Source organism: Trichosurus vulpecula, chromosome 3 (assembly GCF_011100635.1).
Source record: "Trichosurus vulpecula isolate mTriVul1 chromosome 3, mTriVul1.pri, whole genome shotgun sequence".
Taxonomy (NCBI): domain Eukaryota; kingdom Metazoa; phylum Chordata; class Mammalia; order Diprotodontia; family Phalangeridae; genus Trichosurus; species Trichosurus vulpecula.
Window position 1 is genome coordinate 19,347,947 of NC_050575.1, and position 13,488 is coordinate 19,361,434.

A 13,488-nucleotide genomic window follows, 5' to 3' on the forward strand; every position below is an offset into this window, starting at 1 on the left:
ATGTGTCTCAGTTTTGCATATTAGTCTCACTGCTTCTCCATCAGGAGGTGGGTAGCGTGGGGGCTTTGGGAATCATCATTGAGCATTGTGTTGATCAGCGTTCCTGAGTTTTTAAAAATTGTTCATCTCCACAGTGTTGTCGTGCACACTGTTCTCCCAGTTTTGCTCGCTTCACACTTTGCATTAGTCCAGACAAGTCTTTCTAGGTTTCTCTGAAACTGTCTCTTCATTTCTTGCAGCACAGTAGTATTCCATTGCTTTCACATACCATGATTTGTTCAGCCATTCCCCAGTTTGAAACATTGTATTAGTTTCCAGTTCTTGGACACCCCCCAAAAAAAAGGCTGCTAGAAATATTTCTATACATAAAGAACTTTTCCTCTTTGATGTCTTTTGGGTGGAAGTGATGTTGTTGGGTCCAAACTTACAGTTACTAACCTTACAATTTAGTAACTTTTGGGGCATACTTCCAGACTGCTTTCCAGAATGTCTTACCAGTTTACAGCTTTACCTCCCGTTGCATAGGATGATTTTAATAATTAGTTTCTTTTCTTTTGGGTTAATTGGTATATCAGTTTTTTGGAAATAGGTTTTTTTTTAATTTTGGTATTGTAATTTAGATGTATGAGTAACTGCATCAATGAAATAACATTTATTAAGCACTTACCAATGTGCCAGGCACTTACCTATCTGAGCCTAAGGTACTAGGGGTATTGTTCACATGGTTTTGGTAGGAGGGAGTTGAGGAGCATGCCAGGCATGGTCTGCTAAAAATTATTTAACTGTTTGTTCTAGTGGTGATTTCTTCCATTGTGACCAAGATCTAATTCAGATTCTCTGACTTCATATCCAGTTTGTATTTCAAAGTGTTATTTGAAAATATTTGCAAAAAATGTAGCATTTTTAAAAAATATTAAATGAACATGTGTGTATGAAAAGCTAAGTGCCTTTGTTTTTGTTACGTGCCTGATTTCGATTGGTAAATCTAGCTTAGCTTCCTCCTTAGGAACTGATATTTTTCATAGCAGAGGAGTAAAAATAAGTTGTAGATTGACAGCTGCCACTGAATGAACGTTTAGGTTGACATTCTGAAAAAAGTTCTATATTTAGAAAGCTTTAATTTTCACACTTATATAAATTATAGAGATAAAACATTAGAGTTAACCTTCTTGGTGTGAGAAACGTGGTTTTGGGGATCACTGGACTTTCCCAAATTGTGAGAACACACAGCTTTGGGAATCATTGGACTTCCTAGGCAGGGCCAAAGTCCTGAGGAAGAACCCTGTGATAATCCCTAGGGAAGGCTGTACAGACCACAGGACTCCCAGAGGAAGACCAAATGGTAGCCACCCTTTAATCTGTGGGGATCCTAAGGATGATTAGGACAGCAGTAAGATCACAAGGTTCCTGAGACAGGGCCAGAAGTCCCATGTGATGTCCCCTTAAGAAGGCCATGCAGACCACAGGGTTCACCAAGGGAATCCGGCATGATAGCCCTCTTAACACCACAGTGGGGATCACAGGACACCCCAAGACAAGATCCAGGAGTAAGCCCTGGCAAGCTTCTGCTGCCTGTTGCTTCCCTTCACTTGACCTTAGGAAAAGCCATGTGATTTGCCCATTCTCACCCAAACAACTTAAGACCAGAGTGGGCAGAGGAAGGGATTTTATTATGCTCCCCAAGCGAGTGGGTATAGTGCTCACAGGAACACTCACGCTGATATGGCTGCAGGAGCAGGGGTAACCATTCCCTCCACTCCTGCTAGAGTCATGGTTAGTTTACAATCTTTGTTTTTTACATAGTTTTCCTAGGTTATACAGTTTATATAAATAGGATAATAAGGATACAGAAGCAAAAGTGAAGTTAATTAGATTTTCCTTGCCTTAGTTTAGGATTAAACTATATTCTTTTACTTCCCCTACTTTCCCTCTTTAACATATGCAAATTATGCAAATCAGTAGGCCTGGATTCTTGACCAAGACCAGACCCTAGATAAGCTTGAACTGGTTCAAGTGGGTTTGGCCTCTCTAATTCCCCATTCTGCCTTCTCAAAAAGTATGCACATGCGTACAAGCCTCTGACCTCTCACCTGACCGACCTTGAGGCCTGGTCTCTGCTAAAGCTGGGGTGGGGGAGGGCGGGGAAGCACACTTTTAATTCTGTGGAAACAAAACTCCTCCTCCCATTTCTTACATTGGTATTTTGCTTTTATTCTAAAAACATTGAACCTACATATTGTTAAAAAGTTGAACTTTTTGAACTACCAGCTTATCTTTTTTTGGTAAATTTTTTTTATTTTAAACTTAAATACAAAATGAGAAAAGAAAAAAAAACCTGCTGCCACGTACGCAGCAGACCATAAGAGAGGATTTGGTATAAAGCAGTAAATTTCCATTTCAAGAAAAGCTATATAATAAATTACTGCAATTGTTTTCAAAGCTTCCCAGCTTTTCTTTGCTTCCTTGTTGGCTTTCTTTTGTTCTCTGCTATGCACTTTTTACTTTATTTTTCCCCCTCTGTCCCCCTCCCCGCCAGAGAAGGTTACAGTTAAGTGTGGGGAGATTATGTGTATGTGTGTGTACATATACATAGATATCTATAAACATACACATATATACATGTAGACACTCATACATATATATGGAAGACCGTACTATACTTATTTCCTTCTGTCGTCTGTTTCTCTGAAGGTGGAGAGCATCTTCCTTCCATGGTTTTCTAAGTCAATTGCTCATCATTTCCTATACCATGGCTTTAGTTCAACTCAGTCATATCCTATGTGAGAGATTGCCTATGAAAGTTTTCCCACAGCTTTTGTATTTCTTCTGTTCTTGGCTACATAGGTTTTATTTATGCAAGAACATTTTAATTTAAAATAACCAAAATCATCCTTTTTATACTTCAGCAGTGCTCTCACCTTATAATATAATTTAAGGCCTGATACTGCTGAATCTTCTTCCTTTACATCTTTTTTCCTTGGTTTCTTTAAGTTCCTGACCTTTTGTTCTTCCAAATGAATTTTGTTATTATTTTTTCTAACTCAGTAAAATAATTTTTTTTAGTCATTTAATTGGGATGACACTGAATAAATAGGACTTAAGTAAAATTGTAATTTTAAAAATTATATTGGCTTTACCTACCCATGAACAAAAAAAATTGCTTCAGTTATTTAGATCTGAGTTTATTTGTATAAAAAGTGTTTTATGTTTATTTTCATATAGTTTCTGTGTCTGTTTTGGCAGGTATAAGCTCAGTTATTTTATACTGCCCAGGTATTTTAAATGGTCTAAAACCATTGAATAATATTGCTGACATATAGTGTAATTTTTCTGTTTTTCACTTTTGATTAAATCTAGTTTAAATTTAACTTTGTCTGAGATCATCATTACTATCCCCACTTTTTTTACATATTAAAATCTACTCCTGCCCTTTATTTTATCTTTGTGTGGATCTCTCATTTTTATAATGTTTCCTGAAAGCAACAGATTGTTGAATTCAAATTTTTAATCTGCTGTCTGTTTGTGTTTCATGGATAAATTTGTCCCATTCACATTCTAAGCTACAATTACTTGTTGTGTATTTTCCTCCTTCCTATTTTTCCTCATTATCCTTCTCACCCTATTTACCCTATCCCTCTTCACTCCTCTGCTTTACTTCTACCAGATACCCTGCCCCTCCTATCCCTTAAGCTACCCACCCCTCTAAGAGTCCTTTATTGTCTCCCCCCACCCTATCCCCTTGCCTTCTTATTTCTATCCGAATTTAGAAGACTTTTATTCCCTTCTAGATAATATATGTTGTTTCTTCTTTAAACCATTCCTCGTGAGAGTAAGGTTCCAGCACTATCTCTGCCCCCGCCCCCACCACTAGTTTCTTCTGTATTGGTTTTTCCTTTTAGGCCTCATTTGTATGAGATAACTCCTTTTTATCTCTACCTACACAGTTTTATTTTTTTAGAATCGCCTGATCATACTCAGCTTAGGCCATGCCATTCAAACTACCCAAATAATGATGACAATCATAAGAATACTGCTTATATTTTCACATATACAAAGTAAACAATTTGACCTCATTGAAACCCTTATAATTGGTCTTTAATGTTTGCCTTGTATTTCTCCCTGATGTTATATGTCGAATTTTCCCTTAAGTTCTGGGGTTTTTTTGTCACAAAAACCTGAAAGTATTTGGGTTTGTTAAATGTCCATTTTTTTCATTCAGGATTATATTTAACTTTTCTGAGTAAGTTATCTGTGATCATAACGCTAGCTCTATTTTGCTCTATGGAATTATAGTATTCCATATGGTCTTTCAGTATAGTAGCTGCTAGGTCTTGTGTAATCCTTATTGTAATGCCATGATATTTAAGGTTTTTTTTTTCCTTGTTGATTCCAATATTTTCTCCTTAACTTGGGAGTTATGAAACGTGGCTGTGATATTCCTTTAATTTTTCCTTCTGGGATCTCTTTCAGGTGGAGTGGATGAGTGGATTTTTTCTATTCCTACTTTGCCTTCTTGTTCCAGAACTTCAGGGCAATTTTCCTTGATAATTTCTTGTAGTATTGCATCAAAATTCTTTTTTTATAATTGTAATTTTCAGGTAGTCCAACAATTTTTATATTATTTCTTTTCGATCTGCTCTCTAGATGATGAAATGTTTCACTTTCTCTTCTATTTTTTCATTCTTTTAATTTTTTTTTATAATTTCTTGGTGTCTTGTAACATCATTAGCTTCCCCTTGCCCAGTTCTAGTTTTCAAAGATTTATTTTCTTCCTTAAGTGTTTGATTCTCTATTTCTAGTTGGTTGACTTTCTTTTCATAATTTTCCTGAATTGTTCTAATTTTTTTTCTATTTTTTTTCCTCAATCTCTCTTATTTGATTTTTAAAGTCCTTTTTAAGTTTCTCCAAAAACTTTTTGTGCTTGAGACCATTTGACCTTTCTCACTGAAAAAAGAGTGGCTTTTTTTTTTAGCTCCATCATCTTTCTCTGAATATGAACCCAGATTTTCTCTTTCTTCTTTGCTTACTCATTTTTATTTAATTATTTTTTGTTCTATTTTGTTTTTAGCAGTTATTAGTGTAATCAGGTTGTAGTTTTGAGGTATGGAGAATGATGCCCTGAGCCTCAGGTCCTTCTTACTGTTATTTTCTGAGGTCAGTCTCAGGACCCAACCTTGGGCTCTCCTCTTTACTCCTAAGGCACAAGTAGGGCCCTCAGCCACACTGCCCTGCAGATTATCTTGCTCCCTGTGGTCCCTCCTGTAATTGCACACTACAGCTGTTCTCCCTGCCCCAGAACTGAAACCAGGCACTTTGTTCTTCTGCCAGTGCCCACAGCCATCAGGGGCCCTGCCCTTTGCTGTACTACTCCCTAGGTGTGTGCTAGCTCTTTTTCCCTGAAGCTGCAGCCTGGAATGTGTCTGATCCGCACAACTGTGCTTGGTATATCCCTTGACAGTGGAATGTCCTTCAATTTGTTCCTACTCAGCTGTCAGACCCCCACACTGTCTGCTGAATGAAAGTTTCTAAGGCTGAGGCTGCCCCTCAACCAAGCTGGCACCAGGGCTTGTTTGTAGATTCTGCAAAGTAAGCCTGGAGGTGTTTGCACTCCACCTAGGCTGAGCCTCTCCCTTTCCTGAGATCTCAGATTGTCATAGAGATCAACTGCTTTACCCATGTTTATTTCTACTGCTCTTTTTTTGTGGAGGAAATTTGGAGAGTCAGAAAGAAATACCTAAATGGATGAGATCACAGACATGTTAAGTATCTTGGACAAAGAGGTCTTGGCACTTTTTGTCTGCCAGAAGCCATTGTTAGTTATTTCTCAGACAAAAGAAACAGGAAAGATGATAATTTTACTTTTGTACTGAAAGAATAAGGCAGTTTTCTAAGAGGGAGTAACTTTTTTAGGTTGACTGGGGTGTGAAATGTCATCATGGTAAAAGAGTGTAGTGTGTAATTGTGGTGATTTTAAGTAGTTCATCACTTAGGATCATAGAATCAGAGTTGAAAGGACCCAGTCATGTATTTTTTGCCTAGCCTCACCTGGAGAGATGGTTTTGGATTAAAAATAAAGCCTAGTCATTAATGAAACAAGATTTCATTAAGTTCTTTCTTTTGGAATAACATAATCTCAACATATATAATGTATGTAAAGCACTCTGTAAACTGAACTGCCAATTAATCTCACCTATTATTGCTGCTGTTTAATTTGTGAGGCGGGAGGAGGAGGGATCAGGCAATCACTCAGTGTTGACTGAATGAACCCAACATATTAAAAAAGACTATGGCAGTAATAGATGAGTTTGAAATTGCTGGATTAAGTCAGTCACGTTTACTATCTATTTACATATCTACATATTTACCTGTTCCTTCAATTATATAGTGAAATAAATGTTACACTAGAACTCCTCTCCCCCAACCCCTCCAGAAAAAATTCAGGGGTTGTATTTATTTACCTACGGAAAACACTTGACTAATGTACCATGCCTGGACACGGCCACATACAAGATCATCTAATGAAAGCAGTCCCCCAAAGTACATTTGGCTAGGTGCTAAATATAGAAGTCACATCTGCAGGGGACTTAGTCCACGTAATTTCTGGGGTGTATGGGAGGCATCCTTAGATCTTTCACTAGCAATGCATTCATTAGCATTGGCAGGCTCCAGAAGGAGCTTCTTGTCAGCCTTCTTTCTTAGATGCCTTTGAGCAAGGGTATAAGTCAAAGGGCAGAGAAGAGGGAAAACTTCTTTAGGGTATTAGTGTTTTTGAGAAGAATTTCCGAAGTGGTGGAATGGCTTTAGAATAAGAATAGAACTACAGTTTATCTCTTATACTTTGTGACTTTCTCATCGTGGGTACTGCAGACAGGTATTTCCGCGTTTTTACAAATAAGGAAACTGGAACTCAGAGAGGTTAAGAGTATGTATGACGTGCTTAGTAGGGTCATATAGGTATTAGTCCTGTCTGAGGAAGGCTTTGAACTCAGGTCTTCCTAATTCCTCAGTCCAGTGCTTTGTCCCCTCACTCTACATGCTGGGACAGAGTCAGCTCTCTCTTGACTCAGTATTTTTAACATTTTGTCGTAATGCCTTTTCCTTGGATAATGGCCCTTTTCCTCATCAAGACAACATGCCCAAGAGACCCCATTCCACCCTGACTTCTCCAGTGTGTTGCCCCCTCCTCATTTCCACTGTTGTTTTTTTTTATAGTCTCTTCTTGACTATTGGCTACTTCTGTAATACCTACAAACATGTCCATGTCTTCCTCATTCTCATCCCTTACTTGAGCTGTCCATTTCTACTAGTTCTGTCTCATTTCTCCTCTCCCTTTTGTGGAGAGACTCCTTGAGAAGACTGTCTACATAGGTGCTTCCACTTCCTTTCCTTTCATTCTCTTCTTAACTCTTTGAAGTCTGGGTACTGACCACACCTTCAACCAAAATCGCTATCTCCAAAATTACCACGAATCTCTTAATTGCCAAATCTAATGGCCTTTTTTCATTTCTGATCCTTGTTCTCTCTGTAACTTTTGTCACTGTTGACAAACCTCTTCTCTGTGCTACTTTCTTTTCTCTAGTTTTTCCTTGACAGTAACCTCTTGGTTCTCTTTATACCTGTCTGACTGCTCCTCAGCTTCTTTTGCTGGATTTTCATCCAGGTCACACTTGCTAAAAAAAAAACAATAAAAGTTTTTGGCATCTTTTTTTTAATGTCGCCATCATTTTTTCCATTGTCCTCCTATGCTACTTGCACTTTCTCTCATGGAGCCATCCCGTAAAACAAATAGTATTTTTTTTTAAAGAAGCCAAACTAAAAAATAAAGAAAAAAGTGGATGAAACCAGCATAAACTGATCAGTACATTAAAAAATCTGAAAATGTGTAATGTACTATGCTTGTTGACCTCCTATCTCTGCAAAGGGATATGGTTGGGGCAGGGGAGGAGAATAATCTTATACATTTTTTTTTCCCAAGCCATGTTTGTTCTTTATAATTTTACAACATTCATTTTTGATTTGTTTTTTTGTGATTGTTCTGTTTACATTGTGTTAGTCTTTGTGTATGTTGTTTGCTTGACTGTTTATTTTGCTCTATAGCATTCATGTAGATCTTTTCATGCTTCTTTATGGGCATCATGTTTATTATTTCTTATAGTAGAAAAAATTCTTTTATGTTCATGTACCACAATTTGTTTAGTAATTCTCCAATCAGTAGACATCTACTTTGTTTCAGATTCTTTGCTCTTAACAGAATGTACTGCCATAAATATTTTTGTGCATATGGGGATTTTTTTCTTATTACTGCCTTCCTTGAGGTGTAAACACAGTAATAGAGTCTTTGCTTCAAAGAGTATGGACATTTTCATCATTTTCTTTACGTGGTTCTAAATTGCTTTCCAAAATGGTTGTATTGATTCTTAACTCCATCAGCAATGCACTAGTGTGGCTGTCTTCCTACAATCCTTCCAACATTGTCTATTTTCATATTTTGTCATCTTTGCCAAATTTACAGATTGTGAGTAGAAGCCTTAGGGTTGTTTTGATTTCCATTTCTCTTATTATTTGTGTTTTGGAGCATTCTTTCATATGGTTGTCAGTAGTTTGTTGTTCTTTCAAGAACTGTTCCTCTCACTTGACCATGTATTGGATAATGGCTTTTAGTTTTTATATATATATATATGTATATAAAAATATAGATATCTACAGATATCTATATAAAATAGATGATATATGTAAACTAGTATATTATTTATGTATAAATATGCATTATGTTTATAAATTGTATATATGGATATATGCATATATCGATATATATATACACACACACACATCTTCTCTATCTGCGGATTGTTTGTGTTTATATGTGCTGTTTTATAATATAGTTTGAAGTTAGGAAGTGCTGTTTGTTTGCCCTTTTCTTTCCATTATTTTCCTTTGACAGTCTAGATTTTGTGTGTCATCAAATTAATTTTGTTATCATTTTATCAAGTTTTGTAAAGTGTCCCTTTAATATAGTGTGGTGTAGTATTAAAGGATTTTTGTTTTTTAAGTTATTTGTTCCAAATTGCCTATATGAAAGCACAGATTTTGGAAAAGCTTAGTATAGAAAAACTATATTTGTCAGAGAACATATTTTATTTTTAACTTGGCTTTGTAAAGGTCTCCTATTTATAGCTCTATGTTATTAATTTCTTGGACATATGATTAACCTTAGTATATGTTACTCTTCTCCTTTTAAGTATACTATTCTTTTTGGAAGAGTTCTATAGCTAATAATAAATATGATGTATAATTTAAAATAAAATTCAATTCAACCCCTGTACTTAAATTTTTGAATATGCAGAAAATCAGCTGAAAATTTTATTCATTGAATTTCAATGCAGTGATGTTTTGTTTCTAAAGTATGTATTTTTCCTTCTCTTTTTGGTTGAAAATATCTACTTTTGTTCATTTATCCTAAGAGGAAGAACATGTTAATCTGTTAAGACTTTGTAAAGCTGATTACATGTAAGCTGTAGCTAAAAATATTTTTTATGTTGAGAATTTATATAGCTTTCTTCCACTTTAGCTCCATGTTGTTTGTCTTAGTTTTACTTAATATTGCTTTTAAATGTCTTCCCTAAATGTGTGTAGCTTTTTAAAAATCAGTATTGTGCCTGTGAAGTAGGTAGCTTAATTTGGGTTATTATAGTATGGTAAAAGTGCACATAGGACAGCATTTTTGTGTCTGAACTGAACTTGAAATGACATTTTTATTTGAGACCTGAAGCAGTGTTGTCAACATTTCATTGAGTTTTACAGTTGGAAAGAGTTCTACAATCTCCTTCATAAGTGTTCCTCCATTCTTTGCTTTAAAATTTCTTATGGCAGAACACATTACCTCCAAAGTCAACTAATTTTACTTTCCAATTGTTAGGAAAGTTTTCTTTTTCAACATTAAACTGCCTTTAAAAGAAAAACTTAAAGCTCCATTTGCTTCTATTTCTGTTTATTTTGGCCTAGTAAAACAAGCTATTATATTGCCTCTGCTTCTCTTCTTTAGGCTGAACATCCCCACTTCCTTCCATCTTGTCCCTTTCCCACTCTGGGTGCCCTTTTCTGGACACTCTTCAGCTTCCTGTTGCCCACCTAGAATGGAGCACAATATTCTAGATATGATCTGACCAATTTGTGGAGTATGTGGGACTTCACCTACTTTCCCTTGGCCATTAGCTCTCTCTTAAATTGCTTTAGTTTTTTGGATATCATATAACATTGGCTCATGTTAGAGTGGCAGTACCCCATAGACCACCCTGCTTCTAGTTCAGCCCTCGCAGCCACCATCTGGGGTGGTAAACCTTGTGGAGAAGGGACCGGCTATCCCCATAAGCAGCCAACTAACTGCCACCCACAGGGCAGGCAAGCCAGCCTCCTAGTTGAAGCAACAAAGCACCCTGAGGGAGATTTTGGAAGGAGCATGTGCTGGGCAAGTGAAACAACCACCGTTGACCGTCATTTCCACTTCGACCCTCGTGGAGACAGCCCAGGATGCTGATCCCACTAGCTTGGGAAGATTGAACCTTGGCACCCGCTCCTACAGGTATTACATCTAGATCCACTGAAGACCCAGGGAAGTTGTTACTTAACGCTGTCAAAGGTTTCAACAGTGTAAATAATATTGAAGAGGAGGCTAAGACATCATGTGCTTTGCTGCTGTACCATGAACACTGAGACCTTTCCATTTGACTTGCAGCTGAAACCTCCTGTAAGTGTTACCCCATTTCAATGTGGGCTCTTTGAGAGTAGGGCCTGCCTTTCTTATTTGTGTCCTTAGTCCTTAGCATTAGTGTGTTGCACATAGTAAGCACCTAATAAATGTTTCATTCAAGCATTCATTCATTCGTTCATTTATAGGTTTGTGTTCATTAAAATCCTGAGATCATTTTTAGACAAACAACTACCTAGTAATGCCTCCCTCATCTTATGTTTGTGAAGTTGCTTCTTGAACTCAAGTTTAAGAATTGCAGTTGTCTCTTATTAGATTTGGTGCACTCTTCTAGGCTATCCAGGGAGAGTCAAAGAAGAAAAGCTATTGACTGATACTCTTAATGAATATTGATAAAAAAATTTTAAAGTAAAATGCTAGCAAGGAAACTGCAGCAACATACCACTCTTTTTTCTATGAACTTAATAAAAATGAACAAACATGAACAGTTGAAAATGCAGAAAAGAGGATGATATATGCAACTGTTTACTTCAGGCCTTTCTACAGCTACAATGTCCCCTCTTCTAGGCACTTTGTCTCTAAATCCCACGCGAGGCCATATTCCTGTCCTTCATAGCAGAGAGGCTAGAATTTCTTAAAGCATCTATCGTAACAATCCTAGGTATACTGCTGCCTAAGAATAAGAACTCTGATCATGGAAAGTGGCCCTTAATGAAATGGTCTGAAAGGAGGGATGTTCTTGCAGTCTTTCTCCCATATCTACCATACTGCTTCACGGGTTTGCTGTCATAGTCCTAGTTTTCTTCATGTAAAGCTTACTCTCTCTCCTTGAGTTACCCTCAAGAATAGCCTCAAGCTAATTGAGTGGCTTGGGTTTAATCATCTACATACCTTTTTTCTCTTTGATAATGGGGACAACTGTCAATTGTACATTGAATGCATTTAATATTATTTATGTTGCTCATTTGATGCACGTGTGCCTTTTTTTCACTAGCCTCTGTGCTCCTGGAGGACTAAGAGTGTACTTTTCTTTTGTTGTAGCTTCTAGAAAAACCCAGAAGAAATATTGATTTGTGTATATAAAAGGAACAGAATACCATTTACTAATAACATTTTTCATAGAGCAATATCAGTTGGTATTTTAATCAGACTTTCTGAAATTTATGAAGCCTTTTTTCAACACTCATATACAACTTTGAAATTTTTTCATGTTTTTTTTTTAAATAAGAGGCAGTGTGGTATAATATACAGAAAGAAGACTGGCTAGTTGTGGAGTCAGGGATCCTTGGTTAACTTGTGTCTCTAACATGGGCCGGCTCTGTCCCCCTTGACAAATTGTTTAACCTTCCAGTGTTCGGACAGCTCTTTGAGCCGGTCAGTTACAGAGTGATTGTTGGTCTGCTTTGGCAGGGAGTTCTTTCCTCATGGTCAGTTCTTTAAATAGATAAAATCACACGCATTGATTAAAAATAAATATAGGAAATTTTGATGAAAATATTGGAATTTTACTTTTACATCCAAGTGTTACAGATGTTCACAGACAGACTTTTTGATTTGTTGTTCTGTCATTTCAGTCAAATCTGTCTCTTCCTGACTCCATTTTGGGTTTTCTTGGCAAAGATACTAGAGTGGTTTGCATTTCCTCCTCCAGGTCATTTTGCAAATGAGGAAACTGAGGCAAACAGGCTTAAGTGACTTGCTAAGGGTTACCCAGCTAGTAAGTGTCTGAGGCCAGATTTGACCTCAGGCAGATGTCTTCCTGACCCTAGTCCTAGCACTCTATCCACTGTACCACCTAACTGCCCCTGGACTTTTTGATAGATTAGTTTGAAACATAATTTCAAGTTAGGTAACTTTATTCCATTCTTATGATGCATTTACGTGCCTTTTCATATTCCATACTGGTATTCACATCTGGATATGTCAGCATTTTGTAGAGTGATATTTCACATCAAATAATCTTCCTGAAATTCCAGCTTTTTCCTTGATGACTTAATCTTTCCTATTGATAAATATGTTGCATAGTCAGTCATATTCCTTATGGTCATTGAATTACTTCATGGGAAGATGAAGTTGGCTATTCAGAGTTAATGAGTTTAGGACTACTTGTATTATTCTAGTGGTGTATTAGGATTAGTTGTAGATAGATTCAGTTCAACAGAGTGGGAATCCAAGGACTTTGATATTAAGTCTTGGCTGTACACTTTACTTCGTGGAAGACCTCAGGCAAGCCATTTGACATCTTTGGACCTCAATTTTCTAATTTTTATCATGTAGAGAGGGGAGAGGGAATCAGACTTGACGGTCTGTGTGTTCCCTTCCAGCTCTAAATTTATGATCCTATGAAATATTTTACTGAGCTTAGTATATGTAAGATAGGAATGGCACAAATCCTGGGCTTAATAAGTCTTACAGTTTCTTTGTGGCAGAGCGGGGGTGGGGTGGGAAGAAAATATGCAAATAAGGTCTAGGCAAAGTTCTGTTACAATCTCTTTGAGTTTTTAATTATAATTTAATAAGTAAGACCTTTACAAAATGAAATATTTAAAAATATTCTGTGGATTTCGGGGGGGGGATTTGCTTTTAGCAATTATAAAGGACAGAATTAGAACATTACCAGTTAACAGGAGGCAGTATAGATCTGAAGTACTGGTTGTCTTTACCTTGTCAAGTGGTAACGTTGGGCTTTGGTAAGTGGCATTCCTAGATTGGAAGATATTCCTTTCCTTAGAGAGGTAGTATGTAGTATCCTTCAGAGTAAAGGGGTCTTACTTTTATGTTCT

General features: G+C 36.8%; 1 protein-coding gene across 1 annotated transcript in view; it reads left to right on the forward strand.

The window, feature by feature from the left end:
* The window catches only part of TDRD9 (tudor domain containing 9), a 224,348-nt gene that overhangs the window by 33,315 nt on the left and 177,545 nt on the right, over positions 1-13,488 (forward strand). The window lies entirely within an intron of this gene.